The sequence below is a fragment of the Theropithecus gelada genome, chromosome 2 (genome assembly GCF_003255815.1).
Source record: "Theropithecus gelada isolate Dixy chromosome 2, Tgel_1.0, whole genome shotgun sequence".
Taxonomy (NCBI): Eukaryota; Metazoa; Chordata; class Mammalia; order Primates; family Cercopithecidae; genus Theropithecus; species Theropithecus gelada.
The window spans coordinates 56,786,349-56,807,326 of NC_037669.1; the positions used below are offsets into that span (position 1 = coordinate 56,786,349).

Here is a 20,978-nt window from a genome sequence, read left to right on the forward strand (position 1 = left end):
GATAACTTTGGAGATTGTAACATTAAAATAAAGGAAAAATGTACAGGACTCAAGAAGAGCTGATATGTTCATGAATATTGAGCAAAACAAGAACTCAATGTATTGAACTCAGAAAATCGAAATAATCTTTTTAACTTTTGCTTGGAATATTGCTGGTCCTTGTTTTGTTTTCAGAGTCATGGAAACATATTTTAAACTATTTACAGCCTTTAATAACTGAGTAAGGTATACTCCTATGAACCAAATTTGGAGCATGTTTATTTCTCTCTGCCTGTTTCCTCTGGAATTTGGAAACTATCTGTGAGTATTCTTAACTTATGACAATATAGTTCTTTGCATCAGCACAGTAAGAATCCATTTTTCTTTTGCAACAGGACACAATTGGAGAAACTGGTTATTTCACCAAGGCCTTGACTGGAAAGATATGCTTACCTTTAAGGAGTCAAGCTCAAATTGCAGAGCCAATAAAAAGCCCTTGGGGAAAAACAGATTGGCCTCATACCCTTGCCTATGCAGTCCTTGTATACGGTTCCTGACCTGTGGTAAGTACAGAATGGCACTTTCTAACAGACCTAGGAGCTCCAAGTTCATCTTGGGATGTTAAGAGGAGAGGATCACCCAACTCACAGGTATTTGAGGATAAAAACCCATGGCTGGGCTCAGCTTTAAAAGATTTTATCTGTGATTCCTTATGGAACAAAGTTCCATCAAAGGCAATCCAAAAGGCCTATGTAGAAATAGTTATTCCGGCTGCATTTTCTGCAAATAATCAGGCCAAGTATAAGAATAAAGTCTATTTTGCAAACAATTCAGGCTTATCATGATTTTTTTAATAAAAATGAGGACTGGAGAGATTGAAATTATGTTTCAAAACTTACCATAACTTTTTCATTAACTTCTAAACTCAATAGTTGTTTTTAAGTTTCTGTCTACATTTTTATACTAACCCTGCTTGTTCCTGTGAATCAACGAGCAATCTCTCGCTACAGCTCAGAAAGAAAAGGAGGGATGGGTAATGTGAAAATCTGGACCAATATTCTAGTTCTGAGTAATTATCCTGCAAATCCTGCCAGGTGATAGGAATGCATAGGATGTCCATCACTTGAAGGATTCCTTTTGGAAAAGTAAGACCAAGGGAGCTAACAAAAGCCAAGCACCATGCACCTAAATCCTAGCAAGCATAACTATAGCTTCCAGTTATCTTAATGTGTCACAAGACATCCTTTTCTCTCCCTTGTTGGAGGAGGACTCAGTTCCACAGTTTTGCCTTAGCATTTGGCTATGATAAAGAGTCCATACAACCCCACTCCCTGAGATATATTTTTGTACCAAACTCAATTCCAAGCTTCCAGTCAAAGCTCTAGGAAAGAAAACTGGATCTGAAGGATCCAGAGGCAGATGATGATGAACGTTAAAAGGCACAGCACAGGTGAGTATGGCTGATTCCTGCCAATTAAGCCAAGCTTCCCATTTCATGGATAAAGGCCATGCTGGTATCCATGGGCATAAATGAGGTCTAGGTAATTCAAGGCTACTGACAACAGAGTAGACAGGGTGTACGTGGGTAAGAGTGAATAATTCCCACCTCCCTACCTGCCCTGTTAACATGGGTGAAAGCCATTTTAACACCTATGGTGGCACTTGCCAAGGTCACCAGGACTTGGGGATGCAAGGACAGAAGAGGGAAACAGATGCTCTTCCTTCTCTCCCTCAGGTACTCCGGGTATCTGCTAGAAGGAGAAGGGAATCAGAGATGCCTCTTCTCCTCTTTCTAGATGGGTAGCCATTCATCTTCAGTCTGTACCCCATTCAAATGCATCCTGAAGCCCTGGGACTCCTTTGAAAAAAAATGCCTTCTTTTTTCCCTCTCTCCTTCTCTGTCTTCTCTTCATAAATAGGTAATTATGTCCTCGTACTATGGGACACTTCCCTCAGATGCATCCTCTAAACTGAAAAGAGTTAATTTCCCAAAGCTTAAAATGGTTGGCTTTAGGATTGGGCTCAGGGTAAGGGAACCCAGAAACTCAATACGCTGACAAAAGGTTAAAGTTTTTTACCAGTCGGATTTTTGGCCTCCCTCTCTCTGTGAAAACCAGTAAAAGGTGTCAGGATTTTTCAACTCTCCTCACCCGTCCCCTTGTTTCATTTTAACGTTTTCTAATAACCCAGTGTGTCTTTTCTTGCCTTCAGGCCATCAAACTCCAAACGATCATGCAACGGGAGCCTCTGGCGATGGTTCTTTTTGCCAGGGACCCTGAGATAGGCCTCTGAGGGAGCTCTGACTGCCGTTTCTCCAAAACAGCGCCCCCTGTCAGCAGGAAACAGTTAAGGATCCGTCTTCATCCTTATCCTTATCCTTATTCTAATGGCAGTTAGATGCACTTCTTTACAGGAGGGAATGAGACAGCCAGATGGGAAGGGGTCCCCAGAGAAACTTCAACCTACATGCACGCTAGGAGGAGTGCCGTAGAAGTCCACGCGGGCGGGAGGGGGGTGTCTAGCTCCTCCTCTTCCTGGTTGGTACCTGGGATTCAATCTGTGAAGCAGGAAGCCTATACTAGTAACTCTTGCTCTGCTGAGAGTCCCTGTTTCTCTTTTTTTTTTCCTTTTTGCCCAACAAATTCCATTTTTTTCACCTTTCAAAGTATCTGCAAGCCTAATATTTCATGGTTGTGTTACAAGGACGCCATTTTTAGCTGAACTAAGGAGAAAGTCCTACAACAATTGAATGAATATACTAAAAGTCATTGAATTGTACGCTTTAGATACATTTTATAGTATGTAAATTATATCTCACTAAATATGTATACATATTTGATGATATATGTGTGTGTTTTCTCTATATAACTATAATATATATGATAAATCATATATATGTATATGTGTGTGTATATATACACACATACACACACGCATATATATACACACACACACGTACATATATATAATAAAGTAAAACTAGTTTGGGATGACCTTAAAGTCCTGTTTCATTGGAGACTATAGTGTTAAAATAAATGTGTTATGTTATGCTGCCTTGTTTGCTGTGAAATCCTAATCTTTGTGGGCCCAACTGAACCAATAAAACTGAGAGTTGCCTTGTGTTCCCTGAAACCACAGGGTCAGAAAAGTATAAGACTAGTAGGGGCTTCAGTTTCTCTGTGGTAAAATGAAGATTGTTCCATTTGCAACCACTAGTTTGGAATGAAGATCATTGTTATGTTAAATAATAGTACTGGTAGTATAACAATTATTCATATTCTGTCATAGACCAGGCAATGCCATTTAATCCCTGATTTAGGTCATTTAATTCATATGGTTGTAACCATAATTGTTTAATTGCACACTGCACACAGCAATTCAATACGCCAAGACACCAGGTTGCAGCAGAGAAAGATTTAATTGTAGAGTCACCTAACAAGGAGATGAGAGAAAACTTCAAATCTATCTCTCTAAGGAATTTGGACTTAGGGTTTTTAAGGTTTAGAATGGGCCAAAACATGGAGATTATTGATTGGTCAAAGAGTACAGGGTGAAGTAATGGAACCTGGAGATGAAGAAGCCATATTCTCATGCTTATCCTATTCCTCTGTGAAAGGTCTTCAAATTGGTTGCTGGAATAAGAGATCTGCAAAACATCTTAAGGGATCCTTAAGCAAAAGCCTTTCTAGTGTGAGAGATTCTGTGTATAGAAACAATGGGGATGCAGATCAACTCTTAAATAGTTTTATGACCCCAATGTCAAAAATCCTATCTATAGGAATGATGGGTATGCAAATGTTCAGAATCTAGTGCTAAGTGACCTTTAGCAACAAGGGATGAGGCCAAAGTGCACCCTGATTAATGCTTAATTGTAACTATATTTCTGTCCAAAACCGAGTATGCAATTCTTGTCAACCCTCTGGAGGTGGTTTCATGATAATCCTATAAAATATGTATTATCCTTGTTTTACACATTCAGAAACTCAGGCACAATGAGGTAGAAAGACTTGCCCAAGAGAAGATCATGGGGATGTCTGGGGAGGACAGTCTCTCAGAAAGCCCCATGATACCTACCTCCTGGTAATCACACCCCATGTAATCTCCTCTCCAGAAGTGTGTACAGGCCTGTGACTTGCTTCTAAGCAACAAAATGCTGAGAAGGTGATGAAATGTAAATTCCATGATGATTTTATGTAAGATTATAATGCTTGTGATCTGAGAGACCAAAATACACACCTCTTTATCAACTAGGATAGACCCTAAGGTTACAGAATCAACAGTTACCTACAGATAGAGGGTTTAGGGCTTCATTGGCATGAATAGCAACTTCCTAAATTCCTAGAGCTACAGGAGAATCACACTGTTGCCAAACTCCCTAACAATGGAGCTATCAGACCCTTCTAACTTTGGTTTACAACCCAGGTCACTAAAACTCTGATTAGAAGGAGGACTGGCCTTACAAACACTATTTCCTGATCAGCAACTGTAGACCTCAAGTCAGTTGCAGCAGAGACTACACAAACTGTCTGTGTATCCTAGAGTTTACCTTTTGATGTAAAGAACCAAATTCTGTCTCATCATAATGCTAAAACCCTGTCCAATGTGAACATGGGATGTACGTTACATTTATGTTTACCATTGTGCACGTGTTCAATCCCCCTCATAGATACATATAACTTTTCCTCAAACCTGCTAAATACGTATGACTCTATTATGTAATACAGACTATTATGTAAGGCATAGTAACGTCAATCTCTGGTAAACTCCAGAGTCTGTCTCTTCCAGGTTTGTAAACTGGTATCACAGATGAAGCTCTCCCTTCTGAGAGACAGGATTAACTGGATTTCCTAGGCCAACTAAGAATCCCTAAGCCTAGCTGAGAACGTGACCGCATCCACCTTTAAACACAGGGCTTGCAACTTAGCTCACACCCAACGAGTCAGGTAGTAAAGAGAGCTCACTAAAAAGCTAATTAGGCAAAAACAGGAGGTAAAAAAATAGCCAATCATCTATCACCTGAGAGCACAGTGGGAGGGACATTGATCAGGATATAAACCCAGATATTCGAGCCAGCAATGGCTACCCTCTTTGGGTTCCCTCCCTTTGTATCGGAGCTGTTTCACTCTATTAAATCTTGCAACTGCACTCTATTCTGGTCCGTGTTTGTTACAACTCGAGCTGAGCTTTTGCTCGCTTTCCACCACTGCTGTCTGCCGCCGTCGCAGACCCGCCACTGACTTCCATCCCTCTGGATGCCACAGGGTGTCTGCTGTGCTCCTGATCCAGCGAGGCACCTGTTGCCATTCCTGATCGGGCTAAAGGCTTGCCATTGTTCCTGAACGGCTAAGTGCCCAGGTTCATCCTAATCGAGCTGAACACTAGTCACTGGGTTCTACCATTCTCTTCCATGACCCACTGGCTTCTAATAGAGCTATAATACTCACCACATGGCCCAAGATTCCATTCCTTGGAATCCGTGAGGCCAAGAACCCCAGGTCAGAGAACACGACGCTTGCCACCATCTTGGAAGCAGCCCACGGCCATCTTGGAAGTGGCCCACCACCATCTTGGGAGCTCTGGGAGCAAGGACCTCCCCCCGCCCCCAGTAACACTTCTACTATTCAGCCATCCTGGTGATCTTTTGGATAATATACCCTTCTTGGGAGCTGATTTTTTTTTTTTTTGAGATGGAGTCTCGCTTTGTCGCCCAGGGGAGCTGATTTTTTTCCTTGATGGCTATGATGTAGCAAGTGGCAATGTTGGGTAGGTTCACATGGCAAAAAACTTAGGAAAGGAACTTAGGAAGGCAGTCTCCAACCAACAGCCAAAAAATAAAAATAAAATAAAATAAAATAAAGGCCCCTCAGTCCTACTGTAAATGCCCAATGGGTTCACCTTGCCCACTGCCTAGACAGAGCTGATTTATCAAGATAGGGAAATTGCAATAGAGAAAGAATAATTTATGCAGAGCTGGCTGTACAGGAGACAGGAGTTTTGTTATTACTCAAGTCAGAAAATTCAGGGATCAGAGTTTTCAAGGATATTCTGGTGGGTAGGCGGCCAGTGAATTGGGAGTGCTGATTGGTTGGCTCTGGGATGAAATCATAGGGAATTGAAGCTGTTCTTTTATGCTGAGTCATTTCCTGAGTGGGGGCCACAGAACTGGTTGGCAGGTCCAGGTGAGGCCATCCAGTTGTTAGAAGTGCAAAAATTTGAAAAGGCATCTCAAAAGGCCCACTTTAGGTTTACAACAGTGATGTTACCTTTAAGAATAATTGGCAAAGTTTCGTATTTTATGACCTCCGGAATAATGGCTGGTAATATTTAGAATTCCAGTTCCTCTCATTCTAACTTGGTGGCTGGTGGCCTTTCATTAATTTTACAATTAACAGTTTGGCTTTTGGGAAGGGCTATTGTTTAAACTATAAACTAAATTCCTTCCCAAGCCTAGTTTGGCTTACATTGAGGAATGGACAAGGACAGTTTAGAGGTTAGAAGCAAGATGAAGTTGGTTAGGTCTGGTATCTTTTACTGTCATAATTTCTTAGTTATCGTGTTTGCAAAGGCGGTTTCACTATAACCACAAGGAACTGAATTCAGCAAACCTCCACATGAGGCTGGAAGTGGATCCTTTCCCGGTTGAGTCTTGAGATAAGGCTACAGCCCTGGCTAATACCTGGCTTGCAGTCTGAGACCCTAAAGTAGAGGACTCAGTTAATCCAGGTCCAGAGACTGAAAAAATAAATCTGTGTTATTTTAAGCCACTAAGCACATGGGTAAACCAAAAATAAAATTCTAAGGCCCCCCAGCCATCTGAATGGACTTCTTCCTCAGCCAGGCCTCTTAAAACTTAACCTGAGAGTCTGTTTCAGGCCATGATGGAAAGTGGGGGTTGAATGTGCCTCGTTATACCTCTTCAGCATTAACATCAACATAGACTTTAAGTCTGATAAGAAACATTTTGCAACCTATTCTCCCTGAAGCCTGCTAGCTAAAAACTTTGCCTGCATGATTACGCTTTGGTCTCCACAGCCTCTTATCTTAACCTAGACATTCCTTTCTGTTTGAAAGCAACTCTTTAGAGAAATTTGACCAATTGTCAACCAGAAAAAGCTTAAATTTATCTTTAACCTGGAAGCCCTCACCCCGCCCACCACCCCACTTTGAGTTGTCCTGCCTTTCTGGACCAAACCAATGTATTTCTCAAATGTATTTGATTGATCGATGTTTCATGTCTCCCTAAGGTATATAAAACCAAGTTACACACCAACACCTTGGGCACATGTTCTCAGGACCTCCCGAGGGCTGAGTCATGGACCACAGTCACTGATATTTGGCTCAGAATAAATCTTTTCAAATATTTTAGAGTTTCACTCTTCATCAACACATGGTAGTTAGTTATTCAACAACACTAAACTAATATATCCACCTCATGAGAAGCAGGGCTTTCAGAGTCTACAGCTGCATTGCACAATAAAATAACCACTAGCCACATGTGGCTACTGTAATTTCACAATTGTATTTTATTTCAATTTGCTTAAATTTTACTAAAATGTAAATGAAAAATTTACCTTGTGCTAGCTACATTTTAAGTGCTCAATAGTTATGAGTGGCTAGCTTCCTCAGAGTGGAATACAGTCAATTCTCATTATTCATGATAGTTATATTCTATAAAGTCACCATGAGAACTGCATTAGTGAATACTGAACATTCTCTCCTAGCAGAAATACTGAGTTAGGTTCCTGTGAGCCTATGGTCATAACATTTTCATCAAGCATTCATTATATAACCTTGTGTTATGTCTTTCTGTTTAAAACACCTTATTTGATATTTATGTTGTTGATTCATTGACATTGAACTCATGGCTAATAGCCCTATAACTCATGCCTGGATGAATCTGATTTAATCCACTTATTTTCTCCGTAAGGTACAACACAGCTTTCTTGTGCTTAGGAACATTAGACAGCACTTCAGCACTACACTTGGGCACTACTTAAACAGTGGAATCACCAAAAACAAGTGCAAAAACATGAACAACATGGCACTAAAGAGACCTAAAAACAGATAGAGTATAAGAGCTGAAAACAAGAAGACAGAATGAGGCCTTGTTCAATCTCAGCTGGGAATGTATATATCTGGTAACTCACATTTTTCACTCAAATTCATCCATGAATGATCACAAAACCCCTGTGAGTACTGACTTTGGAGAAATAAATTTGACAAATAAATTTTAGCAACTGGGCAAATTTGCAAATTTTGAATCCATAAATAATTAGGATGGATGGTATTTCCATCTTTGCACAAATTTCTATTGGATATATTGCTCTAGAGAATCCAGTAGATTTTTTTCTTACTTTTACTATCTCACCTTATAAAGACAGCCATCCAATCCAAAGGCCTTGGAAAAAAATAGAGTAAAAATGACATGCATAGGGAAAGGAGCTGCTCCTCAACCCAAACCCGACCTACTTGCACATCATAATGGAATGACAACATTTCTTATTTCATAAACTCGTTTGTCTTCAGAAGCCAATATTATTTCTAAGACCTTAGAGAACTATTGGGTTTTGCCAGGAGTTTTGGCAAGATAATTCTTTCCTCCCTGATGTATTTAGCATTAGCTTTTTACACACCTTTCATAATTGCATTGTAATTTCCTAAGAAACTTTGCTTAAAGTCTTTTTTTAAAGTTTCATGAAGATAATAAGCAATATTACTGTTTTAACTCTAGACAAGTTGTCCTCAAACTTGTAGGCACATCAGCATGTTCAGATGAGTAAAATGCAGGTGCCTAGGTCTCTTCCTCAAGTACTGTGATTCAGTGGGTTTTGGGGAAGTCTTAGAATATACATTCTAACAAGCTTGCCAAATGGCTGTGATGTAGGAGGTCCTGGTACCAAATTCTGAAAAAAGCATCATTGCTGACAATGCAGAGGAATCCTCAGAGACAAGACTCATACAAACAATGGCTTACAAGTAGTTTAAGAAAATAGTTTGTAAAATATACACAAAATGTAGAAAATAGTTTCAAAACCTAGACACAAAGGACTGTGATTTTACTGAGCTTCCAGATCAATAAGAACCTAGATTGAATTTTCAAGTGTTGAAATTTTGGAATTATGTTAATGGTCCCTAGACGACAGCACAAAATACTTAGCAATTGAAACTGCTTTGGGAATCCATCATATGTGCTCCCAAGGGATGCCTGATATGCCTGTGTGAGTCCTTGAGAATGGCATTGAGGGTCTGAGCAAGTTTTATAGCTCAGTCGTACATTCTGGGCTCTCAGAAAGTGTCTGTCTCTTCCTTACCCCTGCTATAGAATATATCTCCAGTGCTTTGTTCTGTAGTTGGTCTAAATATGCATTCATTAAAAATGTGTTGAATTGGTTCAAATCTTCCTTTCCCTGTTCACCTTCTTGTAGTCAGGTCATTAAGCAGTAAATTAATCAGAACAACCCAAATTGGTGAGGAGAAAACAGAAATAAATTATCCAGATAACCTGAGAGAAGTGTGTGGGTTGCCTGCATTCTCAAAATTACTTCCCCAATCACCATTTTATTCAGCATGTGTTAGATAAGGTTTAATCTAACAAACTTTCAATAGCATTGTTATAAGAAACAATCCTCTCTTTGATTCTGAGTTCATGGAGACTACACAGTGGTAAGGTCATCCTCTTTGAGAGTTCTAATGCAAAAAAATCTTTTATTGGTATGACACATATACTAATTGAACTATTTCTTCTGACCTTGATTACAAACCCCACGATGCCCCAAATAGATTTGCCTTTGAAACTACCTTGACAAGGTTTACAAATCAATTTCCTTCATAGAGATTGGTTGGGCTTTTGTTTAGAAACAGGTTTTCTTTCTTTCTCTCTCTCTCTTTTTTTTTTTCTCTTTTGGTTCCTCCCTGGCATCAATCTGAACAGCATCCTGAAAAAATGCTACACCTAATTTGCTTCTGCAAATGAGAGCAATTAAAATAACTCGACAAAAATGATGAAGGCTCTCGGATGATTTAAAGGCCAAGAATGAGGTACAATGACTCTGTTTATTCCTTTATCATCTGACTTGCCAGCAGCCCAGGAGTTCAGGTGTTAAGTGCTTCCAGCCCAGTTTTGACTTGCATGGTCCAGCTCCTTACTGAGACACACCGCTGTTGGTCTGAACTTTAGCACTGAGGGAACATGGGCCAGGCACTGCCAGGTCATCTTTATCCCAAAACATATGCAGCCAAACTGCAGGGATCTGCTCCTGAACTGGTATTCCCAGTTTAGGGGGGTGTGTGTGTGTGTGTGTGTGTTCCCAACTGCCTCTTAGTTCAGAGACAGCATGTGTACTAGAAAGAGCTACTTGAATAGATGGGGCATATAGTTCGACATATCTGGATTCTAATCTAATATTGATCACTTATCTTTGGGTTCTTAGGACTTTATTAACCTGTAACAACCTGTTTCCTTAGATATGACACTGACCTTCATGAGCGTTTGACCTGTGCCATTCTCCTCTCTACCTCACCTTGTCCCACTCCATGAGTTACTCTGATTGCTATGGCTTTAGTTTAGCACCTCCAATAAGTCAAGTTCTTTTCTACACCAAGGCATTTGCCCATGCTATTCCTCTTATTTACAACCCACCTCCCACCCGTACCTCACCTAACACCCCAACTGACTAACTCAGGTCTCAGCTTAAAAACCACTTACTTACACAGGTCTTTTTTGACACCCCACCCAAGCCAAAATTAAGTTTACTCTCATTGCATATTTATCAATAGGTTCTGTGTATTATATGGTGGTGGCACTCATTACAGTTTGTAAACAAATATACATATATAGTAGTCACCCACATTCTTTATCATATCTTCCTATCTCGTTGTCTTCATTTTCTTCATAGTGCTTATTAATTTCTTACATTTTATATTTCAGTTAATTATAGGGTACTCTTTCCCAGAACATACGTTTTGTGAATATAGGGACCTTGAATGTTTTATTCACAATTGCATTTCCCATGCTGGCTACAAAGGCCCTGGCATAAAGGCAGCGCTCAAAACACATGTGTAGGTTGAATGGATGGTTGGGTTAATCGTGGGTAATTATCCACTTAGCAACATAGTTCTGAAGATCAGAGATGATGCGTAAAAACACCTAATGCAGTGAGAGGCACTTGTAGCACTCAAATAAAAGGTGCTTATCATTACTGACATTAATAAACAGGCATATAACAAAGAAGACAGGAAGGGTTTCTTCTAAACAACCGCATATTTCTGGAGTGTGAACACATCTAGTATAATATGCTATACCATCTACATGAATAGTTCAGCAAAATTTATGCCACAACCCTTCATCTGTGCCACCTCCCTCCTCAAGGTTCACACTCGCTCCAGCACCTTGAACAAAGCAAAGTTCATCAGGCAGCCATACTGTTTCATTCCCCTGGGGCTTTGGATCCCTCTACCTGAAATAGCCCACATGAGGTAAGCTGAGGCAATATATAAAATGATTTTGGCCTTTATTCCACCCCCCAATTAAGGACATACCAATTATATTAGATTGGTACAAAAGTAATTGTGGTTTTTGCCATTGAAAGTAATACTTTTACTTTTGCACTAAACTAATAGGAGAGTTTCAGAGCATCTCCTCTTCTAGTCAGGGCCAACTGAAACATAGCCACGTTAGACTCTTGATAAATTGTTGGCAGCTTTTACTGATAACAACACGTTACTTTTATCTTTTTCTCCTAAATTTCCAGAGTCATCCTCAATTAAGCTTATGAAAAGTCTCTGTATTAAAGTGGAAGAATTCCCTACAATCTTTAATCTCTCTAAAATACTGAATCACAGCTTATTTTCTCTCTCTTTCTCAATGTTTCTAAATTGAAAAGATATAGAAAGGATAAACCAGGGAAATATTGTGAAATACTGTGTCCACAATGGGGGCTTTCATGTTTGAGCTGGGGTAAATAAGAGAAAAATCATTAAATGTGACTTCAGTTTTGATAATGGAAATATTACTTTCTCCTTTGGCCATAGTTTTTCTTACTACATTAGCAGCACCTTAGCAACTAAGCATCACAAGATCTCTCTTGCAGAAGGAAACTGAGATCCAGAATAATTAAGTGGTTAGTTATCAAATGCATTTCCATCCCTGGTTCCTACCAAGGGCTTCTTTTTAAATGAAATTCTTGGCTAGACATGGTGGCTCATGCCTGTAATCCCAGCACTTTGAGAGGCCGAGGCGGGTGGATCACCTTAAGTCAGGAGTTCGAGACCAGCCTAGCCAACAGGGTGAAACCCCATCTCTACTAAAAATACAAAAATTAGCTGGATGTGGTGGCAGATGCCTGTAATCCCAGCTACTCAAGAGGCTGAGGCAGGAGAATCACTGGAACCCAGGAGGCAGAGGTTGCAGTGAGCCAAAATCATAACATTGCACTCCAGCCTGGAGGACAAGAGCAAGACTCCATCTAAAAAGGAAAAAAAAAGAAAAAGAAATTGTCTTCGTGGTACAGTTTTTAAGTGGTAGCTAGACACAATGGTAGTGGGATGTCATCCTGTGGCTTGCTAAAGCAGGATGGCAATTTAAATGCCCAAAAGAATTAGGCTGGTGATGAGTCTGAGTGATGCTGACCATGTTAAGGAAAAAGTTCATTATCCACTTAACTCTATTACAATAAAAAAAAGAATGTCCATTCAGTGACAAATGGCAATGGACAATTGACATCAAGACTTGGGGAAAATAGGGAGTGATAGAGACTCTGGCTAATTGGAAGAGCAAGTCGAATCTGAAGGAGGCAACTATTAAGCACCATCCAATTGTCTCAAGAAGATGAGCCTTATGTTTTCAAATCTACATGTGCTTTGAAATCAGCCAGAAAGCTAGAGTTTTGCATGTGGTTTCCCAATTTCAATTATTGCTTTCAATTAATTATGGTTAATTATAATGTGCTTATTTGTAAATATCTTCAGTAGTTTGAATGCTTCTGAGTGATGAAATCTTGCTCATTTTCTCTGTCGTTTCACATAATCAGATGTTGAGTCCAGAATCTCCAACGTGCATGGTAACAGTGAGTTCTTTTAGAAGAGGCTAACTGCCCAACATGACAGCCAAGTGAAGTGCATTGTTCACTTGAGTGAAGGCTGTGTAGATAGCTGCTCAGAAGTGATTCCAGCCTAACTTATTCCATGCACCCCTCACAAATCCTTTCCCACCCCCTTGGGATCTTGAACTATCACTGAGATTCCCATCTCAGAAGGTAATCTCATTTCTGAAATGTGGTGCTTACCGGCTCCCAAACCATAACTTAGATGTGCATTTAACCCCAACCCTCGATTCTTTAAGAATCTTCATCACCAGTGTTCTGGTGGTCATGCCAATGGGTCTGACTTGGCACTATTTTCATTCTTGGTCTTGTGCATTTTGTGGGCCCTATCAGTCCAGGAACACATATTTATTGGTTCCAGATAATATTCTTACATTCTTTGATAATTTTGTTTCCTCCTGATTTTTCTTCTTTCTAGGCCTCCTGTTAGTTGAACACTTCTTGGATGGATCCTCCCAATATTATATATTTTTTATTCCAATTTTTCATCTGTATGCCTGTTTATTTTATTTTCTGAGAGATTTCACAATTTTTTTTTTTTTTTTTTTTTTTTTTTGGTAGAGTCTCGTTTTGTCGCCCAGGCTGGAGTACAGTGGCTCGATTGGCTCACTGCAAGCTCCGCCTCCCGGGTTTACGCCATTCTCCTGCCTCAGCCTTCCGAGTAGCTGGGACTACAGGCGCCCGCCACCTCACCCGGCTAATTTTTTGTATTTTTTTTTTTTTTTAGTAGAGATGGGGTTTCACCGTGTTAGCCAGGATGGTCTCAATCTCCTAACCTCGTGATCTGCCTGCCTCGGCCTCCCAAAGTGTTGGGATCACAGGCATGAGCCACCGCTCCCGGCCAGTTCTTTTTCTGTATTATCGTCTGCTACTGTTTCCCAAATTGCAGGCTTCCTTTGAATGTCTAGTGATGTTTTGTTGTCTGCCCATTTTCAAAGCAAGGTAGAAATCTGCATAAGAGTCCCACATGTTCACGGGGAGCAGGGAGAGAGAACTTGTTGAATGGTGGGCTTCTCTGTAGGATGATTGGGTAGGCAGGGCACTAGCTGCTTCACTAGGGGATCTTCCAAAATCAGGGTCCGCACACAAGAGCTCCCAACCTTCTTGCCTCGGATGGTGGTGATGGGAGTGAGGGAGTGGATCTGACCCTCAGTGCTCTCAAAGCTGAACTACAAAGTGTGGCTGAGTGGTCGGGCGTGGTGGCTCATGCCTGTAATCCTATCACTTTGGGGGGCCAATGTGGGCGGATCACCTAAAGTCAGGAGTTCAAGACCAGACTGACCAATATGGCAAAACCCCATCTCTACTAAAAATACAAAAATTAACCATGCGCAGTGGTGGACGCCTGTAATCCTAGCTACTTGGGGGCTGAGGCAGGAGAATTTCTTGAGCCCTGGAGACAGAGGTTGCAGTGACCCGAGATCACGCCACTGCACTCCAGCCTGGGTGACAGAGAGAGACTCCGTCTCAAACAAACAAACAACAACAACAACAAAAAATAAAATGTGTTTGAGTCTGTCATCATTCAATAGGTCTTTGCTTAAACTGTGCTCAGCCCTGTGCCTCTTGCTAGGTTTCCACGGAACTTGCATCTCACAGTTTAGAACATGTCTGATTCAATTCCTCCACATCCAAAGAAAGACAAAATAGAGTCTGCCCATCGAAATCTGAATGTCAGATGGCCAAGGAATATTTTTAACATAAATATATATCATGTAATTATTTATAATATGAAATTCAAATTTAATTGAATCTCCTGTATTTTCTCTGGATCCAGGGGATGAGGAGAAGAGAAGGGTAGTTAGCTGGCTCATCAGTGTGGAAAGTGGCAGGGATCTGGGGGAGTCTGGAGATCTTCTACCAACTTTCAACCAATCCCTTATTGGCCCAACTCTTCACCCCAACCCGCATAGCACATGGTGCAGGCAAATCTTCTGTCCCTTCTGAAATTCTGCAAGGGAGCTTGGCTTCCTCTCATTGTCATGTCCCTCTGTAAACTTTCAGCATTCAGATTTGTCTGTGTTGTTATCATATTTTATTCCATCTAAGATGCAATCGATTATAGAATACATTATTCATTATCTAATAAATAATTTAGAAGGAAAAATGCTGCCAATTACAACTGTAAGATATCACCAATTGTAAGAGCCATTCTGATTTCAGAAACATTAAAATGTTAAAAAGATGAATGTTTTAGAACTGATGAAATACGCCAATTCCTCCATTGTCTCCCACTCTTGCCAAAATAAATTAGCATCTCTTATCTACTATTATTTCTTATTTTATCTCTGCTGTTCTATATTTTTTTCTCATTTTAGAGGAATCTCAGGGCATAGTAGAGTTGTATGCATGTGGTTATTCTTCTTTCTCTACTATTCTTTAATTGAATGGAAATTTTAGATCAATCTGTGGTTTGATATAAGGAGGGATGAGCTCTGGTGACATGTTTCCTTCTGTCCCTACCAGGCGTGTGGCAGCACTGTGGAGAGGAGAGCATGCCCAGAGTGCCCGCCTGGGCCTGCCCCAGCCTCAGTCAGCCACTGCCAAGCCCCCGCCAGATAACACAGCTCTGGCCACAGCTGAGACAGCCTAGAGAATAATTTACTCCCACCCCTCTGTGCTGAGTCACTGTAACTATTTCAGGCAGAACAGAACCTATGAGGTGTGAGCAGATCATTTTAAAGGGCAGGACGTCAGGTGATGAGCCCCCATGCCAAGCCAAACAGCAGGGATGACAGGAGCAATTTATCTTGTTCTGTTCTTTATGTACATCTCCCAAAATCTCAGCTTTTGGAGTTCTCTTTTTATCCTTGCAACTCATCCCTTCCATCCTGCTTGGGGTTTCTCTTATTTTCTTTCCCTCAGTTGGACCTTTGTTTTCTCTCTTTCGTTCATTCAACTATGTGCCCTGGGACTGTTCTTGTCACTGGGGACACAGCAGTGACCAAAACAGGCAACAGTCACCACTCACAGGGAGCTTGTATTGAGGAGTGACAGGGAGACAGAGAATAAAAGGGTAAATAAAGTATGTGATATGTTAGAAAGTGATCAATGCTATAGGAAAAAAGAGACTTCTAGGAGACTGGGCAGGTCAGGAGGAATGGGATTCCTATTTTAAACAGGGTGGTCTGGGAAATTCTCATCAAGTGGAGACCTTTGAGGAAAGGCCTGAAGGAGTGAGGGAGTGAGCCAGGTGATCGCCTGGGGAGTGAGGGGGCAGCATTCCAGGCAGAAGGAACAGCAAATATGACTGCCCTGGGGCAGGAACATGCAGGGAAAGTCAAGGAAGAGCCTGGGCAGCATGGGTGGGTGGGGCAGGCAAAGGGCACAGTGATAGGGATGGGTGAGGGTGGGGTGTCCAGATCAGGTAGAGCTGAGTCATTGTAATGTTTTCTAGGGTTTCTCCTTGAAGGGATGTGAGCAGTCCCATGCCTCCACCTCTACATCTCCCCCTCCTCCCAGATGAATGTGACCTAACCTGTATCTTCTCAGGACCTTATGCAGGCCATGTGCACTTCTTCTCACTTTCTAAAAATCCTCCTCATTTCTAAAGTTTCCTTTGAAAAACTGAGACTGATGTCATCACTTCCCATGCCTCAAGATCCTCCCTCTCAGGCCAAAACCAGTCCCTTTCTCAGGGAATGACTCCAGTTTTGAAACCTAAATTTATGTCTCTGTGATCAGCTCAAGGATTGAGAAACATAAAAACCTCGTACAGTGTTCTCACTGTTTAATTTTCAGCTCAGGGATTTAATCTGACAAATTACCTTTTATCTCATTTATGGTGACTGAGATTCAGCAACTTTCCCTTGAACTAAAGGGTAAGGTAAAATACTACTTTGGGGAGGAATGAGAAGTTAAATTAGTTCCCGGGGTGCAATTATTAACAGCAAATCTAATGTAATGGTCTAGCAAGTGCCAAGTATAACCCCAGCACTTGGAGAAGTTGATCAATAAATGTAGCGTATGTTATCTTCCAGCATTGCTGGTATAATAAAAAAAAAAATTTTAGGGTTCTCTCAAGGTTGAAAGAGAGCTCAGAGAATCTTCTCTTAATCATATTCAACAACTAGAATCATAAAACAAAGCACCTAGCTATCATGCCTTGTTAAGAAGCAGTGTCAAAGGGTCTAATTTAATCATTTAGTGCTATTAAGTAGAAATTAGGTTTCCATGGAGGCACTGGCTTTCGACTTGACAGAATTCTGATCCTCATTTGCTCATCTTTTTCCTCTATAGAAAACAGAATGATAATCATAATACTCTTTTCTAGTTTCCAAAGCTGCACACCTGGGTGATGGCCTCTCAGGTCCAGGTGCTTCTTAGAGGGGATTTATTTTATCTGGCTGCGGAAACATGAGACAAAATGACATGAAACATGAGACAAAATGAAACGGATCTCAGATTTATTATTGGCATCGGTTAGGGGTCTGAAATTAGGAGTCTGAAGTTCCGGGTTATTCCGTTGGTTCACCTTACAGCAGGATCAAATGAATCATGTAGCTGAATGCACTTGGAAGAAGCAGCAGCATCACTGACTGTTTTATATTTTTGACCTACCCAACACATAGACACATTCCCATTCTACTCTGAGTGGGAAAAGAATGGGTTTCCTTCCCTTTTGGTCATTCTCTGCTATGGATCTTGTTTCCAAAGCCAGAGTTTATTGAAGCTGGAGGCAGAACAGACTCCCCTACGCCTCTACCCTGGCATCCCAGAGCTGAGCCTCAAGCTGCGCTCTCCTCTTAACTGCTATAACTTCCAGGGAATCCTGCTGCTGCTACAGAGAAGATGATTGTGTTAATTGCCAGTGTTCACCTCATCCTGCAGCACACAGGAATGCTGCCAAGTTAACAACGGACCACATGCGACTGTGGCCAACCAAATCTTACCGGATGGTTTGCCTTTTGCTAGTCCTCCCTATGTCTTGGAATGCAAGCGTTTGCTCTTAGGCTTACATGGCCATCAATTCAAACACTAATTGGATGACCCTGTGGAGATATTTTAGAAGCAAAAAGCAGGGAAGCTAGCTCAAGTTTGACCAGGAACACGTAAACCATTTAACGCTTCCCTTTGCAGTATTATATAGATTAAATTTTCATTTACTTAACAAATATTTAATAAGCACCTACTATGTGCCATTAGCACAATGTGACATTGTACTAGATACTAAAGAAAACCATAAGTATTTTAAAAATCTTCCTTGTCTGAGATAATTTGTAACAGCTACATATTATTAAAAATTCAATAGCCATTTTCAGAAGGAAGCTCTAAATACGTCAAGTCCAGCTTATGTTCATATAATTATAAAATATTGGGTCTAGAAGGAGATTCAGTCTCAAGATTCTTGTCCAACTTCTCATTCAACCCTTTTATATTACTTCAAGTGGTCAGTGTTTTTTTTTTGTTTGTTTGTTTGTTTGTTTTTTGCACACATCTATGAATAAGATGCTCTTGTAATAGCTACTGCACTTTTAGAAATCTAGAATTTCTTGAAAGAATCTCTTTTGCTTGAGCTAAACCTAAGTCCCTCTTACAGCATTCATTTCTCCTTTCTGGGCCAATATGGAACAATTTTGCTGTAGCTTATAATTTTACATAAGCTGCCTTTATATCTAAAGTCGGACTTTTAATCCATAGTGGTAGTCTTAACACTAAGCACCTCTTCTCTCCTTGATTCCTTTAATTCCTGCTCCATCTTTCTGGTCACTTCCTGATGTCTGCTTTTATAGCCATATTCATACTGTCTTGCCTGAGACCAGATAGATGACAAAGATGATAGTGGTAAACTGAGAACCAAACCCATGTCCTCTGACTGCCAGCTAAGTGTTCTTTCCATGGTAACACGTCATTGCTCAGCCTGCCTCTTGGTAATAGGTGCTAGCCACATAGAGTTGCTATCAACCTTAAATTTAGAAACTATGATTACGTATAGAGTTTATTTGAGCAAAAAGCTGAGAATAGCCACTCAGGAAACACAGACTCCAAAGGAATAGAGTCAGTGCTCCAAAGCAGATAAGTGAAGGTTTCATTTATATAGGCAGAAGCAGAGTTTATAAGGGTTAAAACATTCTCCATCAGTACATATATTATAACGATTTAATTGGTTACAGCTTGCTGTAACTCAAGGAAGATTGCTGTGACATTCTATAAGAGGCAGTTCATGATCTCCAGGGGTCTTGTCTTTGTCACTATTTGGTCTTTCCTAATTATTTACAAGAAAAAGCAAAAGTTGCAGCTAACTGCTATGTGACTCAGGCCACATAGCCACTTTCCTCTCAGGGCTCAAAAAAGTTTAAAGTTCCAACACCTTCAGGTTTGAATTATTTAATTTTACATTCCCCTAATAAATTGGACTAAATGGTGCTCCTCACTAATGACAGTTTATCTTTCTCTGAGAAGCATTTCATAAGGGATGCATTTGGAGCATCAAGGAGGAAGTTGACTCCTTAGATAAGCCCTACCAACCCCAGAGTTCTATAGACAGCAAGATGGCACAGCCAGGTCCCTCCTTCCTCTCTCACTGCCATGTACCAGAGGTTGGCAAACGTCAAAAAGAGCCCATAGCCTGTTCTTATAAATAAAGTTTTATTGGAACACAGCCATGCCCATTCATTTACATATTATCTATGCCTGCTTTTTAAATTTGAAATAGAGTCAAGTAGTTTCCATGGAAACCATATATTCTTCAGAGCAGAACATTTTTACTATCTAGCTGTTTACAGAAATAGTTTACTGACCACTGCCATACAGAGGTATGAATTCTAAGAGTGATTCTGATAACAATCCTCACATTTTTGTTAATATGCCATGAGATCTCTTTACTTAACTCTATCAAGATATTTCTGGGTAATGTTCATTTAATTGTACACTTTAAATCAATACATGGTGTGAAAAGGTGCCAAAAGTCCAGTTTAGGTACAAAGAATATATATGCTGTGACATAATTTACGTACATTATAGAGAAGCAGTAATCAATACTATCTTATTTATAGATACATATAAATTTAGTAAAAATACAAAAATATGCACAATAATGATAATCACCAACTTTAGAGCTCTGGTACCTATACATGTAGGGGGCAGGGCAAGAAAGAGTGGGAAGAAAGACATAGCTTTAATTTGTAACAAAAAATAAAAGTTTTGAAGAAAATACAATGGAATGCTAATATTGGCTACATTTGGCCTTTGCATACTTGGGAGTCTTGTGTCATTTTCTATATTTTTTTTATGTTTTATGTATATTTTATATATATTTATGTATATTACATATATTGAAACTCAAAGTGAAGACAGGCAGGCTTGAGTAAGTCATTTAGAGTCTCTGCATTTTAGAGAAAACCCTTAAGTAGGAGGATTTCCAAAGTCTTTTGTGAAGTGTTTTGTTCCTCTATGGAAGAGGGTAACAGGGGGCAACAGGCATCACATTAATAGAGAGCAAGATTCCATTAAGACATTCTGGCTGGGTGTGGTGGCTCACATCTAAAATCCCAGCACTTTGGGAGGCCGAGGTGGGTGGATCATTTGAGGTCAGGAGGTCGAGACCAGATTGGACAACACGGTGAAATCTCACCTCTACTAAAACTGCAAAAATTAGTCTGGTGTGGTGGTGCACGCCTGTAGCCCCAGCTACTTAGGAGGGTGAGGCAGGAGAATCACTTGAACCGGGGAGGCAGAGATTGCAGTAAGCCAAGATTGCACCACTGTACTCCAGCCTGGGCTGCGACAGAGCGAGACTCTGTCTCAAAAAAAAAAAAAAAAAAAAAAAAAAAAAAAAAAAAAAAAAAAGGCATTCTGTTTGTTTAGAAACTTAATGCTCTGTATTCTAAATCCAGGCACACCTTGGAAATACTGTGAGTTTGGTTCCAACCAATGCAGTAAAGCAAATATTCAATACTT

The 20,978-nt window shown here is 40.4% G+C and overlaps 1 long non-coding RNA gene across 1 annotated transcript in view; it reads left to right on the forward strand.

Moving 5' to 3' along the window:
• The first annotated feature begins 1,894 nt into the window (after positions 1 to 1,894).
• Positions 1,895 to 20,978, forward strand: part of LOC112619704 — a 63,515-nt gene continuing 44,431 nt past the window's right edge. Inside the window, exon 1 of the long non-coding RNA XR_003118282.1 lies at positions 1,895 to 2,324. This is a non-coding gene — a long non-coding RNA (uncharacterized LOC112619704). The remainder of the gene's footprint in view (positions 2,325 to 20,978) is intronic.